At 42.7% G+C, this 14,025-nt stretch overlaps 1 protein-coding gene across 1 annotated transcript in view; it reads left to right on the top strand.

Annotated features, from left to right (window-relative positions):
- LOC147300676 (NACHT, LRR and PYD domains-containing protein 3-like) overlaps positions 1-14,025 on the top strand; it is a 292,597-nt gene that overhangs the window by 93,374 nt on the left and 185,198 nt on the right. The window lies entirely within an intron of this gene.

Here is a 14,025-nt window from a genome sequence, read left to right on the forward strand (position 1 = left end):
CGACGCCTCATTAGAAGAATCATCTGGACATTTGTGAGGAACTCTAACCAAGAAAGCAACGTCACACAGATCCAACAGACAGTTTCCATGACTGCAAGTGTTGAGTGGAAAAATGCTACATTGCATTATTGCATCCTCTCACCACAGGAGGCGCTGTTGGCACCACTGATTGCTGATCAGCTGTTCTCTGATGATCTGATTGATACTGTGAATAACGGGACTCACTGAACTCTGTGACACAGTGAAGATTACAGAGTTTAACTTCACCCTTTAAGACTGACCACAGAACCAAGTCCGCCAGAGCTTTTGTTATATTTTTACATGCTGTGGAGCCATTTGTGGGAGCATTTCAAGTTGCTATACATCAATACAACTGTTATAGCCCTAATTTTAATAATATGTATGCATTAAGTCCATAGTAACTACATAAACTGCAAAAACAACCTCTGCTCATCCATCTCTGTGTGTATCAGGATACATTTGGTTCATAATACACAGAAAAATCAGAGTTATTACCTGTAATAAATGTGAAAGATTCCTGCAGTGATAACCAGGCAGGACTGAAACACATCCAAGCTGTCACCACGGTAACAGCACCGCCCATCCACAGGTGAGGGGAGGAGCAAAAAGAGGGACTTTGACCATTTTATACTAAAAACACTCAACTAATGTTTCTAATATGAAACAAATAAGCCCACATTAATGTGAGCGTTTATTAAATAATAATAATGATGATTTCCTCCTGATCTCATTTCCACAGCAGAGAAAACTGTGGTGTATATTGAGGTGGAGGGTGTGGTCTGTGGCTCAGGTGTAGAGTGAGGGTGGGGTGCACCACAGCAGCATGCTGGGACTGCTGAGGGTGGAGGAGGGAGTGATGATGACATCAGAGCTGCAGCACAGAGACCAGTGAACACACAGTCTGTTCATCTTTGCATAGATACAATATACAGCACAATATTGAATGACAGACACGCTGTGGGAGCTTCCACAGATACACTGACGTCAGCATCCAGAGTCCTCCTGCTGCTCCCCCCTCAGAGCCCCGTGATCAGCACCAACACATTCAGTTAGATGACAGAGTCCAGCTGCAGCTAGAATCAGCTCCCCTCTGTGAACAACAGCACAGCGTCAGTGTTTCACACTCAGTGAAAGGAGGAAACAGCAGAAGAACACCATGTGTGCTACGTTTCCCAGGACACACTACAAACTGCACAAATACAGAGCAGCACGTGGAAGGACCTGGAGCTGCATTTACAGAGCTGCAGACAGCGTGATGTCCTGTATGGACAGGTGGAAGGAACCAAGTCCTCAGCTGGAACACTCGTGTTTGTCCACAGACAGGAAACACAGCAGGAAACTTCCTCACAGAAGTGCAGCTCATGGATAACACACTTCCTGTCAGTCAGAATGAGGCTGCAGCCAAACACAGAAAGGTGTTTTTGTCCAGATGAGCCCAGAGAAGAAACACGAGTGTTCACAGACATCAGAAGCTCAGAGAGGTGAAACATGAGGTTGGAGTCCTCGTCAGCATCCAGAAGAGCTGCTGTGAAACCCTGAGTACTCATGACAGACTCTGATGGCACAAACACATCATGATTCAAACAGAAAGACAAACATGGAGCTCCTGATCCTCCTGCATGAGAACAAGCTGACATGAGCGCTGTGTCTGAGAGTGTCTCCCTGTCACAGTGACAATAACACACCTGCTGCTCACAGTCATTAAACTGACCTGAGGTCAGCTGTGCTCCTTACATATGAACCATGTGACCTCACATCAGTGCTGTGGATGACTGTAGTCATAGAAGAGTAGAGCTGTAGCAGGTGGTGTGAGGAGGAGGTGGTGTATTCTAGTTAACGCAGTACTGAAACACTCCAGCAGAGGGCGCTGTTAAGTCCTTATTGTAACACAGTTACTGTGTGCAGTTAGACTTCATACATAATCTGCACTTATTTCCATCAGACATGCTGTCAGTAAATGATTGGTTTCTATTGATTCTACTTCCTGTTGACTCGTTTGATGACAGTGAAACAATCACAGCTGATTGTGTGATGATGTAAACTGTCACTGTTACATTCAGTGTGTGTGACATAATGTTAGTGCAGGCTGATAACAGCCTGGTTCTGTTAGAAACACATGAACGTGTCCATAGATCAGTGTGTGTTTAACATGAGAGCTTCAGCCCTGCTGATGTGTTAAATAAAGACATGCAGGAAAACTGATGAGACTCTGAAATAACTCTTTATATTTATAATGTAACTCTGCATCAAAAGAACAACAAAGGATCCCAGACAGGTTTCTGTGAACAAAGACCATTCTGATGTTTCTGTGTTTCTAACACTTTGACATTATTAGTAAACAGACTGCAGTGAGCAGCATTTATAAAGAGCTTCTATATAAAGATATGACAGCTGTTTGACAAGTTTATCACTCTGTGTTTGGACCTGATCAGTCCAGCTGTTTACTTGAAACATGTTCATTTACCTCTTCTGTTATATTCATGTTCTTGTCTCTGTTGAAAACACATTTTAATGTCCCTCAGATTTTTCTCCCAGATGAATAAATATAAAAATGACACAAACTGACTGCAGCTACTTTTTGTCCTTTCTGTCAAAAACCTTCATGTGACTCATGAGAGACACGTTTCAGCTGTTTGTGACAGATCAGAGGCCAACAAGTCATTTATAACACTTTCCATCATTGTTTAAAGTTCTCAGTGTTTCTGTGTTGCTGCGTATAGGATCTCCCAGCATCATCACTGTGCTGTCCAATCATTGTGTGCGAGGTTACCCTTATAGTGCGATGTGTGTTTGCACAAAGAGAAGCATGTGTGTCAAATATAAATAAGCACAGAACAGAAACAGCTGCTCGTTTCTTCTGTTTAGAGTCAAGTTAGTGTTTTGTGTCTTTGTTTGAGGCCTGATGTCGAGCAGAGGTGTGTGTAACTGCACTGCTCTGTTATATGTGTGAAGTGTGTGCTTCTCTTCAGCATCATCTTTGTCACTGCTGATTCCTTTGTGTCATCATGTGTTGAGAAGAGAGAACAGTTATAACGGAGGAGCAAAAGGAAGCCCTGAAATCTGCATCAACAAGGAAGTGTTGGCTCACCAGTGATCCCAGCAGAGCCACTGGTTTGGCTCCAGTTGTTCTAGATTCAATGATGTTGTTGCTACAGATACATGTCAGCATCTTTATTGAATTTAATATGAAGCAGAAATGGTGTCATTAGGAGAAGAAGAGGAGAACAAGTCCGGCGAGGAGGCAGCAGCTCTTAAAGATGAAACAGCAGCTCAGCCCTGAGCTCAGAGAGCTGCACATGAAAAAGCTCCTCAAGCAGATCCTGTCAGAGGTTTGTCATCAACAGGAGGAACTGTTCACATCATAGGATGAAGATGCTGTCAGCTGGATGAAGAAGGTTATTTAATGCAAACGTTCACACTGAAGTCAAATTGTTGTCGTGTTGAACAGATTCATGTACTGATCGTCTCCAGAATGTTAGAAGAGCTTCAATGAATCATTAGAAACAACTTACAGCTGCACAGCTGTGTCAAACACATCTGTGTGTCATTGTGGGATTGTTGTGTTTCTACATGTGACACACGTCTAAAACATGCACACAATCTGAACACAAACAGGGACTCATGTGTTCCCACAGCCAGATGCTGAGAGCCATTTCCTTGTAGTCCTGTGTCTACATACATGAACCATTAGATGTTATTGGAATGATTGTCAGCTCTGATAGTTTCATGTGTGTTTAGCTGGACGCTGTTTGATCCTCGACATGTTTAAAGGTGTCCAGTCCTGAGACACTGGGGCTGGAAACAGCTGTGATGTCATTGGACTGTCACACAGACAGAAGTGCATGAAGTGAGCAGCCGAGGAGCCGCTGATGTTTTGGATTCAACAGCATTTGAAAGGTCGACACAGACACATTTGCACACAGAAAGCTGAATCTGTCATATGCCACAGTGAACTCACTGTTCAGTGTTTTTCAGGAAGCTTCTTAACTGCCTCTGCTGCCAAACAAGCAGCTGATGTCCTTGAGAAGAAGCTGAAGAAGTCTTCAACAACAAATACAGGAAGTGGACTTTCAAATACTAGATTCACTTTAGACTCACAGAGAAATGACTCAACCAGCTGTGTTTGACTATATGAAAGGTCAGTGTGTGTCTGCACACAGACTGTTGTGTTGGACTGTTATTCAGTTGTCTGCTGAATGTTTTCAAATGTCTGCATCTCAGCTGTGATGAGGCTGGGGGTCATGGGAGGCCACCGTAGCAGCCTCTTCAACATCATGACATCATCATAAATGCTGCTGGACTGTCTGATGGGCTGACGGTGAAAAAGCCGTCGGGAAGGAAACAGAAGACATTTCAGAGGCTGCAGCAGATTTCTTTGATTCGGGGCCTTTTTCAGCTTTATTGGACAGAGCAGTGAAGATAAGTGACAGCAAAGCAGAGAGAAAGGGGGCGTGGCCGGGGTCAAAGCCAGGCCAGCTGCTCTCCACCTCGTGGTCACCTGCTCATCCTAGTGAGCTCCACCAGCAGCCCTTTCACACACTTTACACTGTCAAACACTGTGTGTGGACCTCAGCTAACAACAGGCTGCATTTAAGTCTGGACTACATGCTTTTATATTGTTTTTATTCCATCAGCAGCTCAACATCATGAGCAGCTTTGACATAAAGACATCAAACTCAAGCTGACTTTAAACTACTTTTAATACAGGGGCTCAAAAACAACAACATCTTTATTATATATCAGGACACAAAGTCATTTCATCTCAAACAGCTTTATTTGGAATAACCAGCACTATCAACTGGTTTGGGATCTCCACCAGTTTCATGTCTTTGCAGCTTCTCCAACAAAGTTCCTGTAAAATCAGCATGTTTGTCTTTATTGGTTTGATAGTGATTGATTATTCAGTCCCAATCTGCTGTCATCTAAAGAACAAAATGATGTTTCTATGAGTCACAAAGCTCCAGATGTTGTCGGCTTCACAAAGAAAACAAAGAACTTAAACACAAAGTGTTTGGAGCCAAAATGTTCCCAAGCTGCTCTTTTTGAAATGGCAGAGGTACAGTGGTGTCTAACAGCACACTGTGGAAGGCAAACATGTTATTGTTGGATGAAACTTCATGAATCCTTTGTAGATTTGAGCTGTTGGAGCCTTTCTTTTCTCTTCAGGTGTACAGATGCTGAGGAGGCAGGTGGAGCAGGTGGAGCTGTTGTGATGCTGGCAGAGGGTGTGTCTTAGTAACTCTGTGAGGCAGAACTGGATCCAACATTGTGGATGTGTTGATGTTGGAGCCATTAAGAGTCTCTGGCCACACTGTAGGATTTCCCTTTGATCCACTGTGGGGGCATTTTGGAGTCTGTCAGTGAAACTCTTCATGTTTGTGTTTGACTCCAGTTTATAGAAACAGAGAAATGTGTCATGCTTTTGTTCGGCCTCCACAAATACACACATTTGTTCATTGGTTGGACTTTTTGGAAGGAGACACATTGAAAACCATGTTAATAAGATCTTGTTGTTTCCTGTGGATCCGACACAGAGAGTGGACTTCAGACAGAAAGCGTGGAAGAGATTTTAGAGGCCGTGTGTGGCAACAGGAAGTTTCTGTGTGTTTGCTGATCTTACATGTGGAAAACAACACGTGATGTTTGTGAAGTTCTACAATGATCATTGTTCTCACAGCATTTTGAGTGGGAACAGTTCAAACTGGGAGTAGTGGGAGTTATTTACTGATTGAAACAAGCTGAATGTTTCTGTGACGATGAAGATCAGCAGCTCAGCTGATCAATGAACTGACATCTATCAGTCGTTTCATGAGATGAAGTCATCAGCAGACATTTGTTCTGACTGTGTGATGAATGTCAGAACGTCAGGGCTCTGCTTTAGTCACTGCTTGATGATCATTGGCTCATTGTTGAATCCAGGGCCCAGTCTGACCTCTGACCTTTGCTGCAGGTCTTCTGTGTTATCTCCACTTTCATGTCTGATCTTCTACTTGTAGTCCTGTGTCTACATATACAGTGGCTTTCAAAAGTATTGGGCCCCTTGAACTTTCCCACATTTTGTCACATTACAGCCACAAACATGAATCAATGTTATTGGACTTCCAGGTGAAAGACCAACACAAAGTGGTGCACACGTGAGAAGTGGAACGAAAATCATACATGATTCCAAACATTTTTTACAAATAAATAACTGCAAAGTGGGGTGTGCGTAATTATTCAGCCCCCTGAGTCAACACTTTGTAGAACCAGCTTTTGCTGCAGTTCCAGCTGCCAGTCTTTTAGGGTCTGTCTCTGCCAGCTTTGCACATCTACAGACTGAAATCTTTGCCCATTCTTCTTTGCAAAACAGCTCCAGCTCAGTCAGATTAGATGGACAGCGTTTGTGAACAGCAGAAATTGAAATTGAAATTGCAGTGAAGTCAGCTAGAAACTTACAGTGACGTGGACATCATGCAAAGACTGCCAGACTCTGTAATACTGCAAATGATCAGTGACTCAGGTTAACACTAAACTTTAAACGGCACCTCTGTGTCTCTGTGTGCTGAACATCTAGGATTGAGTCAGGCTGCATCAGCTGAAGCTGTTATTTGTATATATCAGTATTTTTTTATTCAGGTGTGGGGAAAATACGTAAGACTGCAGTGAAGCGATGCACCAGATTAATCCCTGGCCAAAGGTATCGTACTCAAATCAGACTACTGATCCAGCCACATCAGCCTTTTGTGAGGTCTGTTTAAAGTAGACTAAAAGTGAACTGCAGGTTCCTGAGAGGTGGACTGTGAGCACAGAAACACATGTTCATACATACAGCTGCAGCAAACTTACATTAATTTTAAATAGATTTGTTACTCTGATGTCTGTCTCTGTGTTAGTCCTCTGACAGACTGGTGACCTGTCCAGGTGTGCTCTACCTACTACTGGGACAGGTTCCAGCCTCTGTAATAGAAATGTTCTGTTATTCTCATTTAAAGTGTTTAAGTGCTTATGCATATGCTTAGTTGTGACACTGTTACTGTTCAGTGAAAGTTGCTAAAACTAGATGAACTTACTTCAGCAGTTTGAGAAAACAACTCCCTTTACAGGTGCTGATAAGGCCAAGGGCACAAAACAGCACAACCATTGATGCGTTAGGTTTCATAGCGAGACACGTGAAGTGTGGTAGGATCAGTTTGTAACTTCCTCCCTCTTCCTTGGAATGCATAAAGGAGGAGGAGCACGACCTCTGTGGCAGCGCTGACATGACTGAACTGTGATGTTTGATGTGTGTTGGCGCAGTAATAAATAGCTTGATCACAGCTCTTTCTGTGTTGCAGACTTTATTTAAAAAATTCCACGAAACCCCCCCCCCCCCCCCCCACTGTGAACCTGAATTGAATATTCAGAAGACATTTGTTTAAATAGTTCTACAAATCTGAGCTGTTGGTGTGTCCTTGGATTGTGTGGTAATAATATTAGAGCCTGCAATCTTTCTTACTGGATCTCTACTATGAGTCATGTTACCTGAGATTAGTTCTATGTTTACCTGTCAGCCTGGACGAATGTGCTGTGTGAAGAATGTAAATGACATCAGATCTGAACTGCTTACATCTAAGGAGCCTGTTCATATTTAATTGTAATATGAACCAATGATTTTCTGATTGATTGCTGATATATACAGTGGGGCAAAAAAGTATTTAGTCAGCCACCGATTGTCATCATTTTAGGTGGGGGAACTTGCACAGAGGTCAGTAATTTGCACCAGAGGTACACGTCAACTGTGAGAGACAGAATGTGAAAAAAAATCCATGAATCCACATGGTAGGATTTGTAAAGAATTTATTCGTAAATCAGGGTGGAAAATAAGTATTTGGTCAATAACAAAAATACAACTCAATACTTTGTAACATAACCTTTGTTGGCAATAACAGAGGTCAAACGTTTACTATAGGTCTTTACCAGGTTTGCACACACAGTAGCTGGTATTTTGGCCCATTCCTCCATGCAGATCTTCTCGAGAGCAGTGATGTTTTGGGGCTGTCGCCGAGCAACACGGACTTTCAACTCCCGCCACAGATTTTCTATGGGGTTGAGGTCTGGAGACTGGCTAGGCCACTCCAGGACTTTCAAATGCTTCTTACGGAGCCACTCCTTTGTTGCCCGGGCGGTGTGTTTTGGATCATTGTCATGTTGGAAGACCCAGCCTCGTTTCATCTTCAAAGTTCTCACTGACGGAAGGAGGTTTTGGCTCAAAATCTCACGATACATGGCCCCATTCATTCTGTCCTTAACACGGATCAGTCGTCCTGTCCCCTTGGCAGAAAAACAGCCCCATAGCATGATGTTTCCACCCCCATGCTTCACAGTAGGTATGGTGTTCTTGGGATGCAACTCAGTATTCTTCGTCCTCCAAACACGACGAGTTGAGTTTATACCAAAAAGTTCTACTTTGGTTTCATCTGACCACATGACATTCTCCCAATCCTCTGCTGTATCATCCATGTGCTCTCTGGCAAACTTCAGACGGGCCTGGACATGCACTGGCTTCAGCAGCGGAACACGTCTGGCACTGCGGGATTTGATTCCCTGCCGTTGTAGTGTGTTACTGATGGTGACCTTTGTTACTTTGGTCCCAGCTCTCTGCAGGTCATTCACCAGGTCCCCCCGTGTGGTTCTGGGATCTTTGCTCACCGTTCTCATGATCATTTTGACCCCACGGGATGAGATCTTGCGTGGAGCCCCAGATCGAGGGAGATTATCAGTGGTCTTGTATGTCTTCCATTTTCTGATGATTGCTCCCACAGTTGATTTTTTCACACCAAGCTGCTTGCCTATTGTAGATTCACTCTTCCCAGTCTGGTGCAGGTCTACAATACTTTTCCTGGTGTCCTTCGAAAGCTCTTTGGTCTTGGCCATGGCGGAGTTTGGAGTCTGACTGTTTGAGGCTGTGGACAGGTGTCTTTTATACAGATGATGAGTTCAAACAGGTGCCATTCATACAGGTAACGAGTGGGGGACAGAAAAGCTTCTTACAGAAGACGTTACAGGTCTGTGAGAGCCAGAGATTTTCCATGTTTGAGGTGACCAAATACTTATTTTCCACCCTGATTTACGAATAAATTCTTTACAAATCCTACCATGTGGATTCATGGATTTTTTTTTCACATTCTGTCTCTCACAGTTGAAGTGTACCTCTGGTGCAAATTACTGACCTCTGTCATCATTTTAAGTGGGGGAACTTGCACAATCGGTGGCTGACTAAATACTGTTTTGCCCCACTGTGTGTATATATATATATATATATATTTTTTTTTTTTACATACATAGTTTTTTGTTGCCTTATGGTTCCAAGCGCTGTCACCAATCTTTGCATTTTGTTATTATCTCATGACACTTGTTTAATCAGCTACCATCTCTCCTGTGGACTTTTTAATGTCTACAGTCTCAGACCAACACAGCCCTGCCCTTCCCATATTAGATTCTTGATGAATGTGTGTTGTTGTTATTCAGCCTGGTTCAATGTGCCCCTTTTTAACTTTGAGCACCCGCCCCTTTAAACCTCTCTGCACAGCCCTGCACTGAACTCACTATCTTCTCCCTCTAACAGCCTCCACATGTTCTCACTGTAATTTCCCCTCATGAATGAATTTATGCTGCACTAATGTGAATGTTTGCAGGGAAATCAAACGCATTTCACACGCAGTACTCGAGCTGACTTACCTTTGTTTGAATGACGACTTGTACGCGCTGACTCCACAGATAAGGTACGAAAATATATCAGGCTACGTCTTCAGGGTTTCTACTCCACGGCCGTATTTCATACGGGTCCACATTTCCACTGCACGCTATTTTCTGCAAGTACCGCCGCTTCGCCTCTGGACGCAATCGGTCTCTATACAGTCCGTTCTCTTTTGAGCTGCTTTTAAGCATCTTGTAATCGTCGTTCCAACACAGTGTGTTTGTTTTGATTCGTAGACCTCGAAAATGGTGCCGCGCTCCCACAATGCATTGCGGCGTGACGTCAACTCCAAAGCCCTATAGAACATGTTCTTTTTCATTGTCAAAATTATCAGGAATAAAGAAGAAAACTGATTCAAAACCTGTGGAACCTGCCAAAAAACAAGTTTTACTGCAAAGGATTTCTAGATGTGAAGGTTTTGTGGCTTTTTTCAGTTTCTAAAACAAACTCATTTGTACAGAAGGATATGAGGATGTATATGTCCGGTGGTGGGTTTTTTTCTTCTTGATTTAATTTATTCATTTATCTCTTCACTTAATCTTTCTTTATGTTTTTTTTTTTTGATTTGGCATGAGCGATTTCCGGTCCTCACTCCAAGCCAGTTGGTGGCGGTAATGCACCACATGTTCTATCACAGCTGCGTCCGAGAGGACAGGAAACGTCTGTATGCGTCTGCAAACCAGGTAACTACACTCAGCTGAGCCTCTCTGCTAGTCGTTATTAGTTGGAGGGTTTTGCGTCACTTTCTCTCGGCTTGATAAAGGGCTGTATAGAAATCTCTGGTACGTAACACGTAACGTCATTTTTAGGGAGCGTCGCAGAGAAGTGAGGCTGTTTCTTTGTTTTTGTCGAGTTTTGATTGAAGACATGTTTCCAGTCCGTTTTTTACTCATTTGTTTTTTCATTAATAACTTTACATTATCACAGAGAACAAGAAGGCGCTTTGTTTGTCACATTCACTTTATGTCTGTGAAGGTTCTCAGTCATCCAGGTCATCGTAGTCAAAGGAGCTTGCAAAGAAAAGCGTCTGGACTTCTTTAAGTTACTTGAAGACGTTTCACCTCTCATCCGAGAAGCTTCTTCAGTTCTAAGGTCAAATGGTGGAGAGTCCCAGATATAAGCCTAGTGGGAGTAACCCCCCACAGAGGGACAAAAGGACCCCCTGATGATCCTCTAATCACCTGAGCCAAGGTGTGAAACTGGGTGTGGGTCCCAATCAGCCAGAGTTTCGGGTGAGTTCATTGTGAAACCTGGCCCCACCTTATCATGCGAATTCCTGAGGTCAGATGGCCCAGGATGTGAGTGGGCGTTAAGGCGTCTGGGAAGGATCTCAAAACTGGATTATAGATGGCAGAGAGTTGGTGTCGTAAACCCCGCCTCTGTTCAAAGATGGTCGCTCACAGTGGACATAGATGCTTCTTTCACTCCTCTTTCAAACCATCTGTCCTCTCTGTCCAAAATGTGAACATTGTCATCCTCAAAGAGTGTCCTTTATCCTTAAGATGCAGATGGACTGCTGAGTCTTGTCCTGTGGAGGTGGCTCTTCTATGTTGTGCCATGCGCTTGTGAAGTGGCAGCCACTTGGCAGCCACAGTGATAAATGGCTGAGATGGCTGCAGCTGTACATGTGAGGTACCTACATGTTTCAAGATGAATTTGCAGAGATGTCATGTTTGGTGCTTACAGACATCACACTGCATTTTGTGATTTCGTAGCTATTGTTGTGATATTTTGGAGCTTCCCATGATCACCGTGACAGTCATTCATTTTAACATAACCTTTCTATTCCTTTCAGGGATCCTCATTTTTTTGGTGAGGAAGATCAGCAGCTGTGTCGACAGGCAACAGGTAACGGCATGCTTTTCTGTTAGTACTGTAGACCTTGGTCTGGTGCTCTTTTTTAGTTTAACACAGTATTTTCATTTGCCGAAGTGTAAAAAGCTTGTTCCAGGAGAAACAAACTTTAGTGAGTTCTGCAAAATGATTCCCACCATTGCACACTCTGTCAGCCTCCAGTGTGCCCTTTTTTTGTCCTTTAACTGAAGAAAGTCGGTAGTCAGAACATATGAGATAAGTGAGATCCTCATTTTGCCTGCTTATTTCAAGATACAACATTTTCACAAACTGCTGTAGGATAACCTTGCTATTTGTCTTTTCCAACACTTCTACATTCATCCATATTTCCTTGTCTGCTTCTTTCCAGGTGAAAAGTACCTGAAATGGGTGAAAGATTTTGTTTCCAAAAACAAAAGCATGTGCGTTCACCTGAAGAAGCCAAGTGGTGCTGACCTGTGGATAGAAGAGCTTGAGAACACCAAATACAACGGGGATGATGATGAAGTTAACGCCTGGGGAAAATTCTACCTTCCCGAGATTGTAAAAATGCAGGTTATTGGTGTGGTAAAGGGCACCTCATGTCCATGTGACGAGCTTGTGCTGATGACGCGTGAGGACAAAAAGCTGTACGGCTATGACGGAGAGGAGCTGCATCTGGTGGCTTCCAGTTTCCTGGAACTATGTGACAAAACGATAGAGTATCCAGCATCCAAGCGCTACTACAATGGAGAGGCCTTCAAAGATATGGTGAGAAGTTAGACTGCTAAGAATAAGACTGGGGATGCCTAGTGTTAGAGATCAATCACCTGAGCTTTTCTTTGTATTGTTGTGTGTTCTGTTTAGACTGAGGAGGACTGGAAAAAAGTTAAGATGAGTGATGTGGGGAGGAAACTGCAGGAAGAACATAAAAAGCTGGTAAATGAAACCCAGTCAGCGTTCGTCAGCCTAATATCATAGGTGGGTATTGGAGCTGAGTATCATCACTGATTTCTAGAACCTGTTCAATTCCAATTCACAAGGTCCCAATTAGATTCCATTTAATTCTTACTCAGAGAGTCAGAAACATTATAATTCTGATCATTTATCAGTACTGACACTTGTGAAACTTCATCAGAGGTGTGAGCATCACAGCAGATGCTTTTGTGTCAAAGTAACTGAGGATAAAACACAAAACCATGAAGCAGATTTTCCTGGCCTAGCTTTTTACAGTAGATAACCTTAAAAATATTATTCTGCAGTAGAACAAAAGCAGACGAGAACCACGACTCAACAAATGTACATTGGCTGATGCTGCTGAAGTGATTCAGAGGTTTTAATAAGAGGTTTTAATAGAGACACAGCAGAGCATTTTGCAGTTTCACTTAATTTGAAAAAAATAAATAAAATTTGGTATTGAACAGCAGAAATGAGGCTGTCTTGTCGGAAGTCATTAAAAAAAAATGGCTGTAAACAACGGTAGACTGCTTCATAACAAGCAAGCGAATAATGCCAAAAACAGAGATTTGAGATGGGAAACGGTGTTCTTAAAGTACACTGAGAGAGGCAGAGAGCTGTGCTGTGTTGTTTTTCTGTGTGTGTTTTAATGGTGGTGGAAGCAAACCAGCAAAAGTAAGAGGGAATTCATGACAATGTTTATGTCAAGCGAAATGTGTCTTCTTTTGCTGCTGGTTTGGTTAGAGAGAGACAAAACGTGCAGCTTCAGGATCTGAGCAGCTTTCAGCACCAACGGCATCACAGCTCAGACTTGGATTCAGGATTAAGCCCTTTATGTTTGACTGTAGTGATTGTAGCTCTGTCCTTGTTATTAATCGCTTTAGTCAAACACAGCTATTGTTTGCTGGGATGTGTATATCCTTGACAGTTTGTATCTCAGAGTTATCAAAGACACTGTGGATAATCATCAAGAGATTGTTGTCCTCTTAATAATGACCTATTTGATTGTTTGTTTTTTCTTCTTCTTACAGATTCTGGTATTTGGCCAAAAGAGAGCTTCACAATTCTTGGCTTCACCTGTGGTAGAAAAATGACTGAAGTTATGCAACACTCTCTAAAATTAAAGCTATGCAACGCTTTAACATGAATGGCGAAGGAGTGCATCTCTTTCACTGTCTCTTCCTGTCCTCTTCTCAGTCTTTGTTGTGGCACCTCTGCTATGTGTTATAGAAAGCACTTGGAATCATGTTCAATACAAAAACACCAAACTCGTGGGATTGCCCTAGCAAGCAGTTGGTAAAAACTAATTAAAACTGATATATATCAGCTTCACTTTCTAGCTGCAAAAGCACGTTTCTGCAAAAGCATGCAGTTTCCTGTCAGCACTTTTTGGCACAGAGTGTACTCAGAGTTAGGCCTTTCTTATATAAAGCAATATAATCAGCATATAAACATTTAAGATGATAAATTTAAAGCTCAACAGTAACTGCTATAAATATTATAACTACACATGTAGTGCT

Source organism: Aulonocara sp. 'chitande type north' Nkhata Bay, unplaced genomic scaffold (genome assembly GCF_057382095.1).
Source record: "Aulonocara sp. 'chitande type north' Nkhata Bay isolate Kocher_YH1m ecotype deep benthic unplaced genomic scaffold, A_spYH_male_GT1.1 unmapped_scaffold_20, whole genome shotgun sequence".
Taxonomy (NCBI): Eukaryota; Metazoa; Chordata; class Actinopteri; order Cichliformes; family Cichlidae; genus Aulonocara; species Aulonocara sp. 'chitande type north' Nkhata Bay.